The sequence below is a fragment of the Ursus arctos genome, unplaced genomic scaffold, assembly GCF_023065955.2.
Source record: "Ursus arctos isolate Adak ecotype North America unplaced genomic scaffold, UrsArc2.0 scaffold_13, whole genome shotgun sequence".
Classification (NCBI taxonomy): Eukaryota; Metazoa; Chordata; class Mammalia; order Carnivora; family Ursidae; genus Ursus; species Ursus arctos.
Window position 1 is genome coordinate 34,964,877 of NW_026622797.1, and position 16,945 is coordinate 34,981,821.

The window sequence follows — 16,945 nt, forward strand, 5'->3', positions numbered from 1 at the left end:
TGCTCACAGAAAGGAAGACTGTGTGTTCTGGAGGGTTCAGAGAAGAGCAGACTGTGACTTCTCTGCCCTGGGGCAGAGGTCTCGGTGCAGACATTTTCCTTGGCTCTGAGCCTCCAAAATGGCATGAAAAGCCACCAGAGAGCAAAAGTCACCAGAGAACAAAAGCCAAAAATCCCAGCTTGCATTGAGCCCAGCCCTGATAGGGGGCAGGGCAACTCTGCTCAAACAGGGTTGCCTGAAAAACAGGGAGGCAAGCCCCTCCCCCAGAAAACAAGCTGGAAGAACAAGAGTATGACAACCCTATAACTAGGATTTTAGGGTCCCCATAAAACTGTAAAACCCCAACACCAGGGGAAAATAGTTTATTGAGCTCCAGGTGCTGCCTCACAGCTTGTGTATTTCTCAGATACAGCTTTTTTTTTTCTTTTTATTCTTTCTCATGTTTCTTCTCTGTTTTTTTCTTTTTACCTATTTCTCATTTCAACTAGATGTTTAATAAAACATATTTCATAGTAGCTTTCTAACTTGTACTTTTCACACACACAATTATATATATATACTTTATATATATAGATATAAGCTTCAATGTAGTCCTTTTTTCCCTGTTCAATATTACCTTTATATATATACCAGTTTTATTTTCTCTGTAACTCTGAGAAGTAGTATCTTCTAACAAAGAGAACAAAATACACCCAGGAAGAACTGAAACACCCTACCTTGCCCACATTGAGAGATTATAGCCACCTCCTTACCCCCCTTTTTAAAATTTAATCTTAAAATTTTTTTTTATTTTTCAATTTTATAAATTTTATTCTTGGGTTTCATTTTGGCTGTTTTTTTGGTGGTGGCTTCCAACCATTCTGAATTTTCTCAGAGTGCATCTTGCCTGAATTGTGGTTGATATTTTGGACTCTGTACATCCCCTCAACCACCCTTCAACAGAATGACTAGGAGGAGGAACTCCCAACCAAGAAAAGAACTGGAGAAAATGGCCTTTCCTGCAGACTTAATGGTTATGGATATAAGCAAAATGTCAGAAATAGACTTCAGCGTAGCATTATGAAGTCAATAGCTAGGCTTGAGAAAACGATTAGTGGCAATATAGAATCTCTAAGGGCAGAAATGAGAGCTAATCAGGCTGAACTTAAAAATGCTATGAATAAGATGCAGTCTAAACTGGATACTCTAACGGCTAGGGTAAATGAGGCAGAAGAGATCTAGAAGATAAACTGATAGAAAGGAACAGGAGGAGGCCTGAACAGGAGGGACAAACAGCTTAAAATCCATGAGAACAGACTTAGAGAGATTAATGATGCCATGAAGCTTTCCAATGTCAGAATTATTGGGATCCCTGAGGGGGTGGAGAGAGAGAGAGAGAGAGGACTAGAAGGTATATTTGAGCAAATCATAGCCGAGAACTTCCCTAATCTGGCGAATGAAATGAGCATTCGTGTCCTAGAGGCAGAGAGGACCCTTCCAAGATCAAGGAGAACAGACCAATGCCCTGGCATGTAATAGTAAAATTCGCAAATCTTAGAACCAAGGAAGCCATCTTGAGAGCAGCTAGGGGGATGAGATTTCTTATGTACAGAGGGAGGAACATCAGAACAACATCAGACCTGTCCACAGACACCTGGCAAGCCAGAAAGGGCTGGCAACGTACTAAACTATTCAACGTACTAAATGAGAAGAACATGCAGCCAAGAACACTTAATCCAGCAAGGCTGTCATTCAGAATGGATGGAAAGATAAAGAGCCTCTAGGACCAGGAGAAACTGAAAGAATGTGTGACCACCAAGTCAGCCCTGCAAGAAATACTCAGGAGGATTCTATAAAAGAAGAAAGACTCCAAGAGTAATATAGACCAGAAATTTACAGAGATAATCCATAGAAACAGGGACTGTACAGAAAATAGGATGGCAATAAATAGGATGGCAATGCTTATATTAGACAAATTAGAATTTAAACCAAAGACTGTAATAAGAGATCTAGAGGGACACTATATCATTCTTAAAGGGTCTATCCAACAAGAAAATCTAACAATTTTAAATATCTATGCCCCCAACATGGGAGCAGCCACCTATATAAGCCAGGTGCTAACCAAAATAAAGAATTAGATTGACAATAATACATCAATAGTAGAAGATTTTAACACTCCACTCTCAGCGTTGGACAGATCTTCTAAACAGAAGTTCAACAAAGAAACAAGAGCTTTGAATGACACATTGGACTAGATGGACTTTATAGATATATACAGAACATTCCACCCTAAAACAACAGAATACTCATTCTTCTCAAATGCACACAGAGCTTTCTCCAAAATAGACCACATACTGGGTCACAAATCAGGTCTTAGCCAATACTAAAAGACTGAGATTATTCCCTGCATGTTATCAGACCACATTGCCTTGAAACTGGGACTCAATCGCAAGAAAAAAAAATTGGAAGGAATTCAAACTCTTGGAAGTTAAAGAGCATCCTGCTAAAGAATGATTGGGTCAAACAGGAAATTAAAGAAGAACTTAAACAATTCATGGAAACTAATGAGAATGAAAACACTTCAGTCCAAAATCTATGGGATACTGCAATGCGGTCCTAAGAGGGAAATACATAGCCATCCAAGCATCTCTCAGAAAATTAGAAAAATCCCAAATGCACAAGCTAACCTTATACGTAAAGGAGCTGGAGAAAGAACAGCAAATAAAACCTAAACCAAGTAGGAGAAGAGAAATAATGAAGATTAGAGAAGAGATCAATGAAATACAAACCAGAAAAACAGTAGAACAGATCAATTCAATTTTTTTGTTTTCAGAGTAACTTGTACCTGTTTGGTTCTAGGTTGTGTTGTTGGTTGGTGTGTTTGTTTTGTTTTAATTTACAAAATGAAAAAAGAGGAGCTGTACTTCTTCAGTGATCTTAAAAAAAAAAAAAAAAAAAAAAAAAAAAAAAACCTTTCCAGATCTTCCTCCCATACTTCTTTCTAGGTTCAGTCCTCCATCTGAAAAAACAAAAAGCAAATTTTCTTTTTCAGGCTCTCTTTTGCCTTTCACCTTTCATTGTGATCATCTTTGACAATATTCTCAGTTGTTCACAACCAAGTTTACCTGATGAGCACTCCCGGTCCCACTCACAGTTTATTATAGCCCATGGAAAATTCTTTCCTCTTGTAACAACTCAGCTTTCTTCCTGTTGTGAATGAAAATTAGCAAGACACATAAAAAAGTTAATATTGAACACAACATTTGATGAAGACTGAAGTCCAGCAGATCTAACTTCAAATCCCAGCTTTATAACTTAAAGACTTTGGGCACATTATTTAACATTTCCATTCCTAATTCTTCTCATTTGCAAAATGAGTTATAAGTTATAATTTATAGGATTGTTAAGAATAAATTTCTATTTATAAAAGTATTTTGATAATGCTTGATGTAATAAGGTTCTTAATAGGGGTATTTTGTTGTGGTTTTCTTTTTTTTTTTTTAAGATTTTATTTATTTATGTGACAGAGAGACAGACAGCGAGAGAGGGAACACAGCAGGGGAGTGGGAGAGGAAGAAGCAGTCTCCTAGCCGAGGAGCCCGATGTGGGGCTCTATCCCGCAACGCCGAGATCACGCCCTGAGCCGAAGGCAGACGCTTAACGACTGCGCTACCCAGGTGCCCCTGTTATGGTTTTCATTTGTTTAGTATTTATCCAAGTACATTGATTCCAAGTTATTTACTGGTCATCCAGAAAAGATGAAGACAAGCCTATAATGCTAACATTATAGTTATATAAGTTTATATAGTTATATATATAGTTATATCTTATTATAGTAAGAAGACGAAGCATGTGTAACACTTCAAAATTCAAAGCACTTTTATTGTTTTATCTCAGTTAAACCTAAAAATAATCCTATGAAGTGGTTATTATCAGCCCCCATTTAATACTCTAGGAGGGTAAAATTTGTGAGTTTAAATGTTTTAAATTCACACATCTTTGGAGTGGTCAAAACTCAAACAGAGACCCATTTGGCTCCCAATTCTGTGTTCTTTGCCCAGTAGCATGCTGGGACATCCTCTACTACCACAAAACAAGTTCTCACTCGTTGGAATAATCTGGAAGGTAACCCTGAAAACCACTGTATAAACCACCAGTCAGCCCTCGCTTAACTTATAACTCAACTGATTAGGTAGAAGCCTTGGGTCTTCTAAACTGTCCCCAGAGATGCTGATGCCACATCAAAATCGTGGAAAAGGCTTTGAAGAGTATACGATATTTATCATATCACACCATACCATACCAGATCATATTTGTTTCTCTAGAAATACTGGTGAAAATACTACAAAGGAAATAAGATAATTCTTGACCTTTGCTTTCCTGAAACGGGTCCAGAAAGACAAAAAGTCTTCTAGAATGAAAAATAGTACTCATTGGGGCACCTGGGTGGCACAGCGGTTAAGCGTCTGCCTTTGGCTCAGGGCGTGATCCCAGCGTTCTGGGATGGAGCCCCACATCAGGCTCCTCCACTATGAGCCTGCTTCTTCTTCTCCCACTCCCCCTGCTTGTGTTCCCTCTCTCGCTGGCTCTCTCTATCCTGTCGAATAAATAAATAAAATCTTAAAAAAGAAAAAAATAGTACTCATGGAAAAACTCAACATTCATTTAAAAATTGCTCTTTGTTCATCATAGGACTTTATTCAGATGTGCATCTTAAGCTATATAACTTATATTACTTAAAGTACTACAGTGTGACCTCTATAACCTACAAATGCACTAAAGAAAGAAAACTGGAGAAGACTGCAATTTCATTTCATTGTGTAATAGCTTGTCTCAGAATCAGGGTCTATTAATAGATTCCTAAACTTACTCCATCTTTGTATTCTAATGTAACTTAACAAAATATTCTTGATCAATGAATATATAGTATTTCATTTTGAGAAACAGAAAGTCATTATTGAATCATATGACAAAAATGTCATATTAAGAAAAACAACATGTGTCACTTCAGATTGCTTAATAATCCATGATGAAAAGCAAATTTTTATCGTGGCAGAACATCAAGAACTGTTGCCAGAAGTGATCGATGTACTAAGTGACAGTAGACACTGATTGGACAAGTTCCAATCATTTCAATAATACTTTATTGCATAACTAGCACCTCTGTCCTTATTAACATGCCCTACATGTCGGGGAAAATATTCTCATCTAGCATCGTATGCTCTGATTTACAAGTTCTATTACAAATTTCTTTTTTTTTTTAAAGATTTTATTTATATATTTGACAGAGATAGAGACAGCCAGTGAGAGAGGGAACACAAGCAGCGGGAGTGGAAGAGGAAGAAGCAGGCTCATAGCGGAAGAGCCTGATGTGGGGCTCGATCCCAGGACGCCGGGATCACGCCCTGAGCCGAAGGCAGACGCTTAACCGCTGTGCCACCCAGGTGCCCCTCTATTACAAATTTCTTAGTGTTGATTATTTTTTAGTCCACAGAAGTTTGATTAGATTTTTTTTAATGAGCTGCATATTTGTTAAAAAGAGAATGTTTTAATATTTTTTTCTCATTAGCACAGCAAGCAATAACAGGGAATATATCCAGAATGCCAGAATGTCTTTGGGTTTTGTGTTAAATGTTAAAATGTAAACTCTTTTAAATGGCTTCATAAAGCTAATAAAAGGAGATGATTGATTCCAGGGTTGGGGCAAGGAAGGTACAAGATGTGCCTGGAACCCATTGTTGTCCCAGAAATTAAACTGCCACTTTGGCAATCTGAGATATTTTAATTCTTTCAGTAAATAAGGACAGTAAAATCAAATAAAATAGGAATCGATGGGTCCACATGGCGATAGGTAGAGGAGAGTAAAGGACTCTTCCTTAGAGTCAAACAAGAAGCAGTAACCTTGAAAAGGATCCTGGAGTTGTAAAATGGTCATTTTGCTTCTATTGTAGTATACACTGGTTTGGGCCAAAAATAATCAATGGATAGATATGGAGGCAGGGGGTAGGGGATGATTTGATAAAGAACATCAGTGTTTGCATGGTTTCACAGTGTCTCTCCACATATTGTTTATTAGCTTCAAGGGGGAAATTAATAACTACATAGTGAAGAAACCAGACAACCCACTGACCAGTGATCAAAAAACATCACCAAGGAGCGTAGGTAAGGCATCGTGTGCCTCCAGATACAACACCCTGGAAAAGACACAACATCACTTCTGTGGCATTCTGGCCAGGAAGGCTTTACCTAAATCTAACTATGAGGAAATATCAAACAATTAAAAATTCAGGAATATTCTGTGGAATAACTTGCCTGTATTCCTTCAAATACCACTGTCATTGGCTGGAGAACTCTTCCAGAGACATGACAACTTCCTGCAATGTGTGACCTAGACCGGTCTTGCACTAAAGGAAAAAAAATACTCCAAACTTTATGAGAAAATTGTCAATTGTAATACAGATTGTGCGTTTGATAAAACTATTGTATCAAAGCTCAATTTACTGACTTTGTTAACTGTACTGTGTTAATTTAAGTTATTTAAATTTTTCTTATAACTTTTGTATAAATCTGAAAAGATTTTAGTTTATTTTATTATTTTTTAAAGATCCATCCATTTACTTTAGAGAGAGAGAGAGAGCATGTGGGGTAAAAGGAGAGGGAGAAAGAAAGAAGCAGACTCCTCGCCAAGCGTGGAGCCTGATGCAGGGCTCAATCCCACCACCTGAGATCATGACCCAGCTGAAATCAAGAAACAGATGTCCAACTGACTTAGCCACCCAGGCACCCCAAATTTGAAAATATTTTAAAATAAAAAGTCAGGGGCGCCTGGGTGGCACAGCGGTTGAGCGTCTGCCTTTGGCTCAGGGCGTGATCCCGGCGTTGTGGGATCGAGCCCCACATCGGGCTCCTCCACTATGAGCCTGCTTCTTCCTCTCCCACTCCCCCTGCTTGTGTTCCCTCTCTCACTGGCTGTCTCTGTCTCTGTCAAAATAAATAAATAAAAAATCTTTAAAAAAAATAAAAATAAATAAATAAATAAAATAAAAAGTTAAAAAAAGAAAAGAACATATGAGAAATATACTACATTATTCTATTCCAATAATTCACAGCACTCTATTATAGATTATGTAGATAATCTGTAGATATATTCATAGAACAATAAACATTTGAAACAAATTAGCAGAAAACCAAATCACTTACTTCTCAAAATAAAAAAGAAGAAACGGAAACCAAATCACTTACTGATGTGTATCAGTTACCTTTTAAAAAATATATTGGCTTTATTTCCTTCATCGTGATCTAATGTATTTGTGATATGTATTTTCCCACTTTCTTTAGGTCTTATACATCTGCTTCCATTCTAATTTCAATTATTTTAAAAACTAGTATTGCAAGTTACACGTGTAACTGTTTTAATTAATTAGAAAATGGACAATACTGGAAAGGTGGGCCCCACTTCTAACTAAATCTCTAATGTTAATAAATTACATGCAGTAGAAATGTGGTCCAGTTTTTCAGGATTATTATCAATTGCAGGAAATAAAGTCTTTTTTTTTAAGTTAGTATTCGCCACTATATTTATGTATTCTTTTATCTCCTGATTACTGAGAACAAAACAAGACCATTTATATTGGTGAAAACCGGTTTTCTAAAACTACTGAACAGGCAGAATAATAATCGTTTTGCAAATGGCCTGGTTTTACACGTTTTTACGTATCCCAAACTGAACTCCGTGCCATCTTGGACTTGCACAAAGATGTTTCTACTATATGCACTATTTATTCTGTTTCCTAAACTAGAAACCTTGGCACTTCCTTTTTCCCACATCCATCCAGTCAAACAACTTCTGGAAATATTACATCAGATCTACTCTTTATTCTGCCCCCATGAAACTGCTTATCAATTCGCAAACATCACAGGTTCCTTGTATAACTTTGTGTTTTTGTACATGCTATTACTTGCAAGGATCTTCCTTCTTTCCATCTGACCAATGACAACTTCTCTCCTCTTTCAAATTCTGTCTCAGATGTTCTCATGAATAGTAGGTAACACTGTATTCTATGCTCCCACAGCAATTTTGTCATTGTTGTGGTATTCTGCTTTCATAATTCCATATGCCTGTGAAATCCTTCAGAACAGGAAACATAACTTAAACATCTTTGTATCTCATCCAGGATGTGGAAGGTACACCATACAAGGCACGTATTTAATAAATCTGGAATGAATGAATGTAAGAAGGCACACAAACAAACAAATGAATGAATAACAGTAGAATGAAATTTAAAAGCTAACCTCCCCTATGCCACTATGGGGGCATAGGGGAGGAGTTAAGAAATTAAGGAAATAAGAGCTAGCAATCTTCGCCCATTTCAAATTTACAGAATATAGATATATATGTGTGTATTGTTCTTGTTTTCGAATAGAAGTTCCCTGAGGTCTAGAAGATGAGTTCTTAGATCAAACTTAGGAATGACTCAATTCAATGGCAGAAAGAAGGCCTGAGAGTCTTGGTTTACCAAGCAAAGCCAGTCAGCCAGGTCCTGGCAGGAAAGGCCTTCCTCGCAGAGATGATACCCCTCTTGCTCAGCATCTCACTGTGAGCTGCCTTTTGGCCAATAGCAATTCTTAGTTTTCATACATTTTTATAGTGCAGACAACCTGTCTCTGTCTTTTATCTTTCCTTGCCTACCACTGTGAGTCATGTACTGAAGAATTTCATGTCCTTATTGTGTATAAAATCCTACAACCTCACCTTGGTTCATGGGAGAGCCTTTTATCTCTATCAACACCTAATCTGGTCTCTTTCTCTAAAATAAGGGAGAGGAACACCAATGATCCAGAAGCTTCTTTCTAGCTCTAAAAGTCTGTGATTCTAATATTAATAATGGTAATATCAGGTTATGCTGGTAACACAAGTTAGCTGGTGAGTTGCCAGCTAAAAATCACTAGTCTGTACCATGGATGATGGACTCTGAGATTGATAGCGACGTAATGACTCAAGATAACTTTGACGGTGGTTGAGCTGAGAGAAGCCATGCTCCTAGTGAGCCACCTGGCTTAAGTAGACAGCTGTGTCAGAAATAAGCTGTGTGCCCAGCTTGACTGCTGGAGACTAGGCCTCTCAAATGTCCTTGAGTCAACGTGGACAACAAAACTAACATATCCTAAATTGCTCCTACGTCTCCTAGTCTCGGTTTTTATAGATGTAAAAATAGAAGAACATTGTGGATTAGATCTTCCTCCGGAGTAAAGGGGTAGGAGTTTGTCATCCGCTTTGTGTGAGGGAAGCAGCAGGATAATTGATAGGCCCATTATGTATAGCCAGGTGGTGGTGATATCATGCTGGTAATTTGAGCTGTATAAGAAAGGAGCGCTTTTCATTTCTGACTAAGTTCTGGATCATATTTAAAGGATATCAAGCATCCAAATGAAAAAAAGATAACTTTATGTGATAAATGAAGAGGAAAATGAATGAATGCCTATTGGCTTGATGTTATACAGGCAAAATAGTTATCTATTTGACAGAACGTTGCACATCAACAGGGAGCATTATTGACATTACACACATGTGGTCCAGGCTTTGTCAGAGATGAACCACTCATAGGTAATTATGAGCTTTGGGAGACAGGGTGGTGAACTGTTTGTCTGTGACAAGGGTGGCACTGCCCTTCCCCTCCTGCTAGAAAGTTCCACCTAAAACTTGTTAGCATGCAGTCACTGTGATGCAGTACACACTTGTCCTGCCAATTAGTCTGTGCATGAGGGGTTTCTGGCTGCACGATGGCTCCGACACATCACATTCTTGGTCATGGAAATAGCTGCAGCATTGCAAAAATGTGTGATACTCTCCACCCTGCACTATAGTTAGTGCCTTGTATTCCTTATTCAGTCACATTGAAGTGTCCAGAGATTTCTTGGCCCTATAAAGTGTGTGTTCTCATTCAAAGACAATTTCTGGCTTGTCTCTGTCCTCTTTTCACAAAAGGTATTTCAAGTAATTTATCTTATTAGTTCTAGTGGAGAACAGAATATTACAATCTGTCTGATGTGTTGAATTAAACTATAAGAGAGGTGTTGTTAGTACATTTTTATATAATGGAAATATTAAATAAGTTAGGAATATGTTTTCTGCTGTATATGCCTTTCTACAACATCTTAAAAAACTGATCGATTCAAGTTTCCTCTCTGTTTTCAACAAGGTATGCCACTGGTGACATCAGAACGCAGCTCTTAGAAATAGTGCTTTATTCATTTTCCTTTGCTTCATACGGGAAATTCCTAGTTAACTGGTAATTTATAAATGCTGAGAATTAATTTTAAGTGAGCTTTTAAGTTTTTTAAAGAAACCAAAAACAGGGCTCCTGGCTGACTCAGTCCGTAAAGCATGTGACTCTTGATCTTGGGGTCATGAGTTCAAGCCCCACATTGGGTGTAGAGCTTACTTAAAAATAATAAAATAAAATAAAATAAAATAAAAAAGAACCTAAAACGAAAACTAAATAAAGGCACATGGTAAAAGAGCATGATATTTAAAATCAGTTATGTCTGGCTTTGAATTCTAAGCTTGCTCCTTACTAGGAATGGGAGGGATTATTTCATTATATCACTTATAGGAAACTCTGTTTCATCATTTTTGAAATGTTAAAATACTTTGTATGGGTATAATCTTTTTGAAGTTTTAATGTAATAGACTGTCAAGCTCCTAGCACAGTCAGCCACAGACCAGGCACCAGTAAATATTTGTTCCCCACCTACTTTCTTCTTAGTAGCCTTTGATTTTGTTAAAAGAAATCTCTCTATCCCTTTTAATTTCTGCATCCAGTGGGATGTTAGGTTTTACCCATTCTTTCATTGAGTTCCAAAGTATTTCACAAAAAAAACTAGTTTGGAGCAGGGTGCCAAGAAGTTGCCCCTAGAGAACATTGGGTCATCATTCTGTTGAGAACTGCCTCTGGACCAGTTCACAAATGGAACTGAACCTAGGGCTTCTACTTGCACAGTCCTATCGAGTAGCTGAACAATACGGAGAATGAGAGACAATTAGAATCCCTCTAACTGGGAACATTGCCAGAGGCTTTCCCTGCAAAGTTGTTGTTATTCTTTTCTGGCCAAGAGCTCGGTAAAACCAATTTATTAATACTTAATCGCCTTATTAAGTGAGAACGTGTTTCAAAAGTTATTCATTTAGCCTTCCATACAATATGTTCTTTGTACAAATTTGCCTTTAATTTACCTTTGACCTGGAAAAGATAGAATATGAAACATGTTGTTTGTCTAAACAGATACACTCAGCTCTATAGGGAAAGAGTAGTCATGAGCCTCCCAACAGAATGGAGAGATAGCGGTAGAAGAGAGACTATTACTATTCTTTCTGCTGTTAACACTATTCTTTTTGCTTCATTTTGTTTTGCAACCAACTGTTCTTGATGCAATTCAGAGAATAAGACAGGCTGGCTGTTCCAGTAATCCATCATGTCAAGGCAGGACGCAAGACCTCTCTGTAGGACTTCACAATTAACTCCTTAACGCTCTGATCACTTTCTGAACAACAGGGGGAACTCTAACTCACTCTGAAGTAAATTCTCTTTCAAGTGTATTTATATCCATTGAATGGGCATAGAAAATAAAAATCTATAAATCCAAAAATATCTGTATGTGATATAAAACATATACGGAAAATGATCATTTCACAGTTTTCTGCCAAATCGTAGCTAATTTGTACCCACGGATAGGGCACACTAACAAGCCGAAGTAATTATTTATATTTAATTTAATAGGGGTAAAAAAGTTGAAAATGTTGCTTGCCTTTGAATGTTGTATCTTGAGATGTTACTTAAAACCTGAGCATTACAGGGGCGCCCAGGTGGTTCAGTCAGTTAAGCGGCTGACTTTGGCTCAGGTCATGGTTTCAGGGTCCTGGGATTGAGCCCTGTGCAGAGTCCCACGTTGGGCTCTGCAGGCAGCAGGGAGTCTGCTTCTCCCTCTCCCTCTGCCTCTCCCCTGGCACAAGCTTGCTCACTCTCTCTCTTTTTCAAATAACTAAATAAAATCTTTAAAATAATATAAAATAAAATATGAGTATTATATGCAAGCTAATAACTCCTTTCTATTAGGTAACGGGACTGATGCAATACCAAGCTGTACAGACTAGTAGCCCCTAGGTTACGACCACAGCCAAGACTATTTGATCCAAAGATGTATTCTAGAGCCAAAGTGGGGTAGTGTAAACCCTGACAGTTGGGTATTTTTCTTCCTTTGTGTAATGCAGATGCCTGGTTTAAGCTTTGTTCGCTGAGGCATCCACTTCAAAGATGGCTATCTCAAATAAGCACACTGCTAACCATACAACTAGATAATGAGTCAGGCCACCTACCCAGCCTGAGCCTCCTTTATTTTAGAGACCTTGGTTGATTTCAATAACTAACCATTTGGGCCACTTTTTATTTATTTATTTGTTTGTTCGTTTATTTTGCTTCCCATGCTTTAAATTCCCACTCTTCTGTTTTAAATTCACCAAATAGTAAGCTTATGAAACTCTAGGCCTCCACCCCTCACCCCAATGAAACCAGAATCCCAGGCCTATCCCATACATTCTCTCTCCCTTTCCCTCTTTCGCTCTCCAACCTCACTGTGTGACCCGAAGTGTGCCATCAGGACTTGCCAGTCCTAACTTCTTTTTCCAAGTTTCCTGATGGTTATTGCTGAAGGGGTTTTGCAGTCATGATGAGAACCAAGGACTGGTCCAGCCAGAACATAGTTTATTATTAGGCTGAGCCTGGCACAAAACAATTGGCGCAGTCAGCAGGACTGCATGCTTGCCCTTGCGATTAACTGAGGGGAATGTCCTTTACCTGCAGCTTGCTACTAACCACCCAACTCAAGTGGGAATCACCACCTGGGAAAGAACTACCTCTTGCTGGGAGCCTGTCATGCTGCTATGTACTTTGGCATGTTGCCCCTGTTGTGCATTGTCTGCCCAAAGGGTTGATTGCCTTAATAATCCAACAATTTCTCCCAGAGTGGCGTGATCAAGGCCACATGGTCCAATGAGAATAAGAACTATCTAATAAGACCACTAATTATAAAAGGTTTAATTGATGATTAATGTGCATGATTAATGTCCATACCTCAAAGCCAAGGACAGCTAAGGAAGGCAGACTGGATTGCTAGTCTATTGTCACCACCTATGGAAAGGCTCTGGGCTAAAGGCACAGGAAAGGATTTCCTTTAAAGGGAATAGAAGATCTTTATCTGTAACTACTGAGTCAGCGGGCTGTACCGAGACTATGTGTCCTAACCCATAAGAGTGAAAATAATCCTGCACCTGGAAACTACTGGCACAACCAGAGGAAAAATAAAACAGAGGTTTATGGTCCCTGTTTCACCTAACACTGTCACTCTTTGTCCTCTGATCCAATGGAATATTGTGGGTCTAATCTCTGGCACAGTGTTGCTAAGAAAAGCTTAATGGACAAATATAAATGTTCTGAACTTCTGGTGCTAGTGCCTCCTAAGAGCCCTGTGGAGGTGTACCAGCTCCTTAAAGAAGCGGACCCCCATAGGAGCTTCCTGGGTGTTGTAGTGCCTCGGCATGAAAACGTGCTAGATCTCTGCTATTGCAGTCCTGAGGGCTCGGGGCTTTTCCCAGAGACCATGTGTGTATCCCGGTAGCACAGCAGACCTCAGTTCTAGAGAGGTTAGCTGGGATGCTCTGGAAAGTGGCCACCTACAAGGGGGCATCAGTCAAAATTTTCTGATAACCATAAGAAATAAGGCAACAGAAGAAAATCAAGAAGTAGGAAGTGAGATCAGAAACTATTTCTTAACTGAAATTCAAATTTTTCTTAAAGATTTTATGCAGCAGGAAGGAGGTGAGGAGCTACCTGGCCTTTGTGGGATTTTGTTCAATTGGTTGGGAACCTTTGCACATGGCTGCCAAAATGTCTCCACCGGCCAGGATCTCTAAAGACCCTAAAATCCATAGCCTCCTTAAAGATCTACCCAGGCTATATGCTCATTTCCTCCAACATACCAGAGCTCCTCAACCCCCCCCCCTTTCCTCTGAAAGGGGCAGAGCTAAGCAACATGCCTCAAAAAGTGTCCGAGCAAGCAAGGGAAAAGCTGACAGGGTTATCGAGGCTCTCCAGGGGAGAAGAAGGAGGAAATGGAAAGGCAAAAGGCCCTAGGGCAATGTTTGAGCCCATCCTTCCATCACAGTCCCTGCTAAGGCTCACAATGCATGGAAGACATTAAGATGAGACCCGTATCTTGTGCCACAAAACTGGCACAGTCCAGTGGCACATTTCCATGACCACAGTGACCCAAAGGACACATTATTCATTTCTTTTTTTTTTTTTAAGATTTTATTTATTTATTCGACAGAGATAGAGACAGCCAGCGAGAGAGGGAACACAAGCAGGGGGAGTGGGAGAGGAAGAAACAGGCTGATAGCGGAAGAGCCTGATGTGGGGCTCAATCCCATAATGCCGGGATCACGCCCTGAGCTGAAGGCAGACGCTCAACCGCTGTGCCACCCAGGCGCCCCACATTATTCATTTCTAACTCCGAAGAGGCCCCCTCTGACCCAGAAAACTATTTTCACAAGCTGTTCCTCCCAATTACAGGGCAGCACAATTACATCTCATGGGGACTGACGAAACCAACCTAGAGGCAATAGAACTCCCACAGAAAACTCACATTCTTTTTCTGTCTCTTGAATATGTAAATCTTACCAAGTCTTTGAAATGTAAACGTCCCAGGAGCAAACTAAAACACTGCCCTCTATCTCCTGAGACTAAAGGAAGAAAAGAGGGGTAGGAAGTGGTGGGAAGAGGGCTGTTAAAATACAAAGTGTTGTAAAAGCTCGTGCCCCAAATCTAGTTTGCAGACTCCTTAAGATTTTTGGTCAAGGACAGGGGTGCCTGGGTGGCTCAGTGGGTTAAGCATTTGCCTTCGGTTCAGGTCACGATCTCAGGCTCCTGGGACGGAGACCTGTGCTGGCTCCCTGCTCCTGTTTCTCCCTCTCCCTCTGTCCTCCCCCCGGCCCCCTCCATCTCTCTCTCAGATAAATAAAATCTTTTTTTTTTGTTTTGTTTTTAAAGATTAGTTGTCAAGGACAGATACAAAAGTTGTGTGCACAGATATTTCTTAAAAGCTCTAGCCATTGGAGCAGGTAACCTTAACTTGTTCCATTAGCTGGAGACAAAATTTGAATTCAACTGTTACTTATAAACTAGTGAGTTTTATGTTGTTATACCTGATTCCTGGCTGAAATTTGGAGGTAGAAGTTACAGAGTGTCTGTGTCTGTCTGTGTGTTTCTGTATGTCTGTAGATTTATGTTATATGTATGTGCCTTTTTTCCCCCCTTCTCTACCTCTGGATGGTATTGCCAAAACTAACTTATGAAAAAGCTCTATTTAATTGGCTTAAAGAAAAATAAGTGCTTATCAAATTAAATATTTCTAAACTCTCAGAAATATAATAGAAACTAACCCAAACGTGTTTCAATTTCATGAGAGCCAAGATAATCTTTGGTAAATAAAAGCTAGCTTAAGTTTGTTAGTTTAATTAAAATAAGCATGTCTTCAGAGTTATCAGCATTAAATATAATGTAGACTTACAACTTATATTCTATCTGGGTTTATTAGTCAAATAAACTCATTGATACCTGTTATAAAATTCTGGCTAGCTATGTTAATGTCTCATAAAAATTTTCATAAGTAATCTAGATAGGATTTTAGGAACAAGTAAATAAATATAAGTGTGATAAATGTTTTTAAGTGAAATTTTCAACAATAACGTTTTATGATACATCTACTTAAATTGTTTCCTAAACCTCTTTGGTGATTTACATCCTTAGAGTTTTTTTTTTTTTTTTTTTTAAGATTTTATTTATTTATGTGACAGAGAGACAGCCAGCGAGAGAGGGAACACAGCAGGGGAGTGAGAGAGGAAGAAGCAGGCTCCCAGAGGAGGAACCCGATGTGGAACTCGATCCCGGAACGCCGGGGATCACGCCCTGAGCCAAAGGCAGACGCTTTAACGACTGAGCTACCCAGGCGCCCCCATCCTTAGAGTTCTGCTGGGTTAAGTTAAATGTTAAAAATTTACTGACTTATCTAGATCATCTCTAAATAAGATACAATATTAAAACAGTAATTGTCACACAAGTTTAAGTTGACCTCTTATTACTGAGGAAAGAAAGATATTTGGGTCTGACAGTAAAAATGTCTATGCCATGCTGAGAAATTGTGCTATGAGTAAATGTACATTTCTGAAATTGCGAAATGTATTCATAAATTTGCCAATCTAAAAAGTGCTGGTGTAACAATTTACAGTTGCTTTCTGTGCTGGCCAAGTTCAGGCTGCACCAAGATGGGTCACTATGACAAGAACATTATTTTGAGTTAAAAGCAATCCACAGCCAGTAGATTCAGAAAAAAAGTTCTTTTCTCTCCCCACCAACTGCCTGCTTGTACCAGGAAAAGAGCTATTAACAGAGACTACCCTTTACCTAAGAAGCTTATCTACATAACAGGACAATCTTTGCTTTGCAAACATCTTTCATCTTCTTACTAATGATCTTGCTTCCCTTTATCCTTAGACCACTACCCCTCACCTTAGTTCATATAAGCATCATGATGCTTCACTGTCATTGGAATTTCCATGTCTGTGGATTCCCCATACGTACACTATTACATCTGATTTTCTCCTGTTAATCTGTCTCATGTCAATTCGACTCTTGTCCAGCTAGAAGGACTTTGAAGGGCATAGGAAATTCTTCCTCCTCAACAGTTATTTTAATTATAAGTTACTTAGGAGACAACTTATGCAAGAAGGTCACCGAGAACGTCCTTTGTCCCCCTGAAAGTGATGAGGGACAGGTGAGGTTCAGTGGGGTGAAGTCCGGAGCCGACAACTGAGAAAGAATTCTTGAGACGTCTTTGGTGCAAAATGGTGGTTTAT

General features: G+C 39.0%; 1 long non-coding RNA gene across 3 annotated transcripts in view; it reads right to left on the reverse strand.

The window, feature by feature from the left end:
• Positions 1–348: 348 nt before the first annotated feature.
• LOC113259427 (uncharacterized) overlaps positions 349–16,945 on the reverse strand; it is a 50,248-nt gene continuing 33,651 nt past the window's right edge. For 2 of the 3 annotated variants that reach the window (XR_008958959.1, XR_008958954.1), the window contains exons 10-11: positions 3,105–3,186; positions 349–2,998 (exon numbers count right to left, since the gene is read on the reverse strand). This is a non-coding gene — a long non-coding RNA (uncharacterized LOC113259427). The remainder of the gene's footprint in view (positions 2,999–3,104; positions 3,187–16,945) is intronic. The other variant, XR_007191603.2, reaches the window with a different exon arrangement.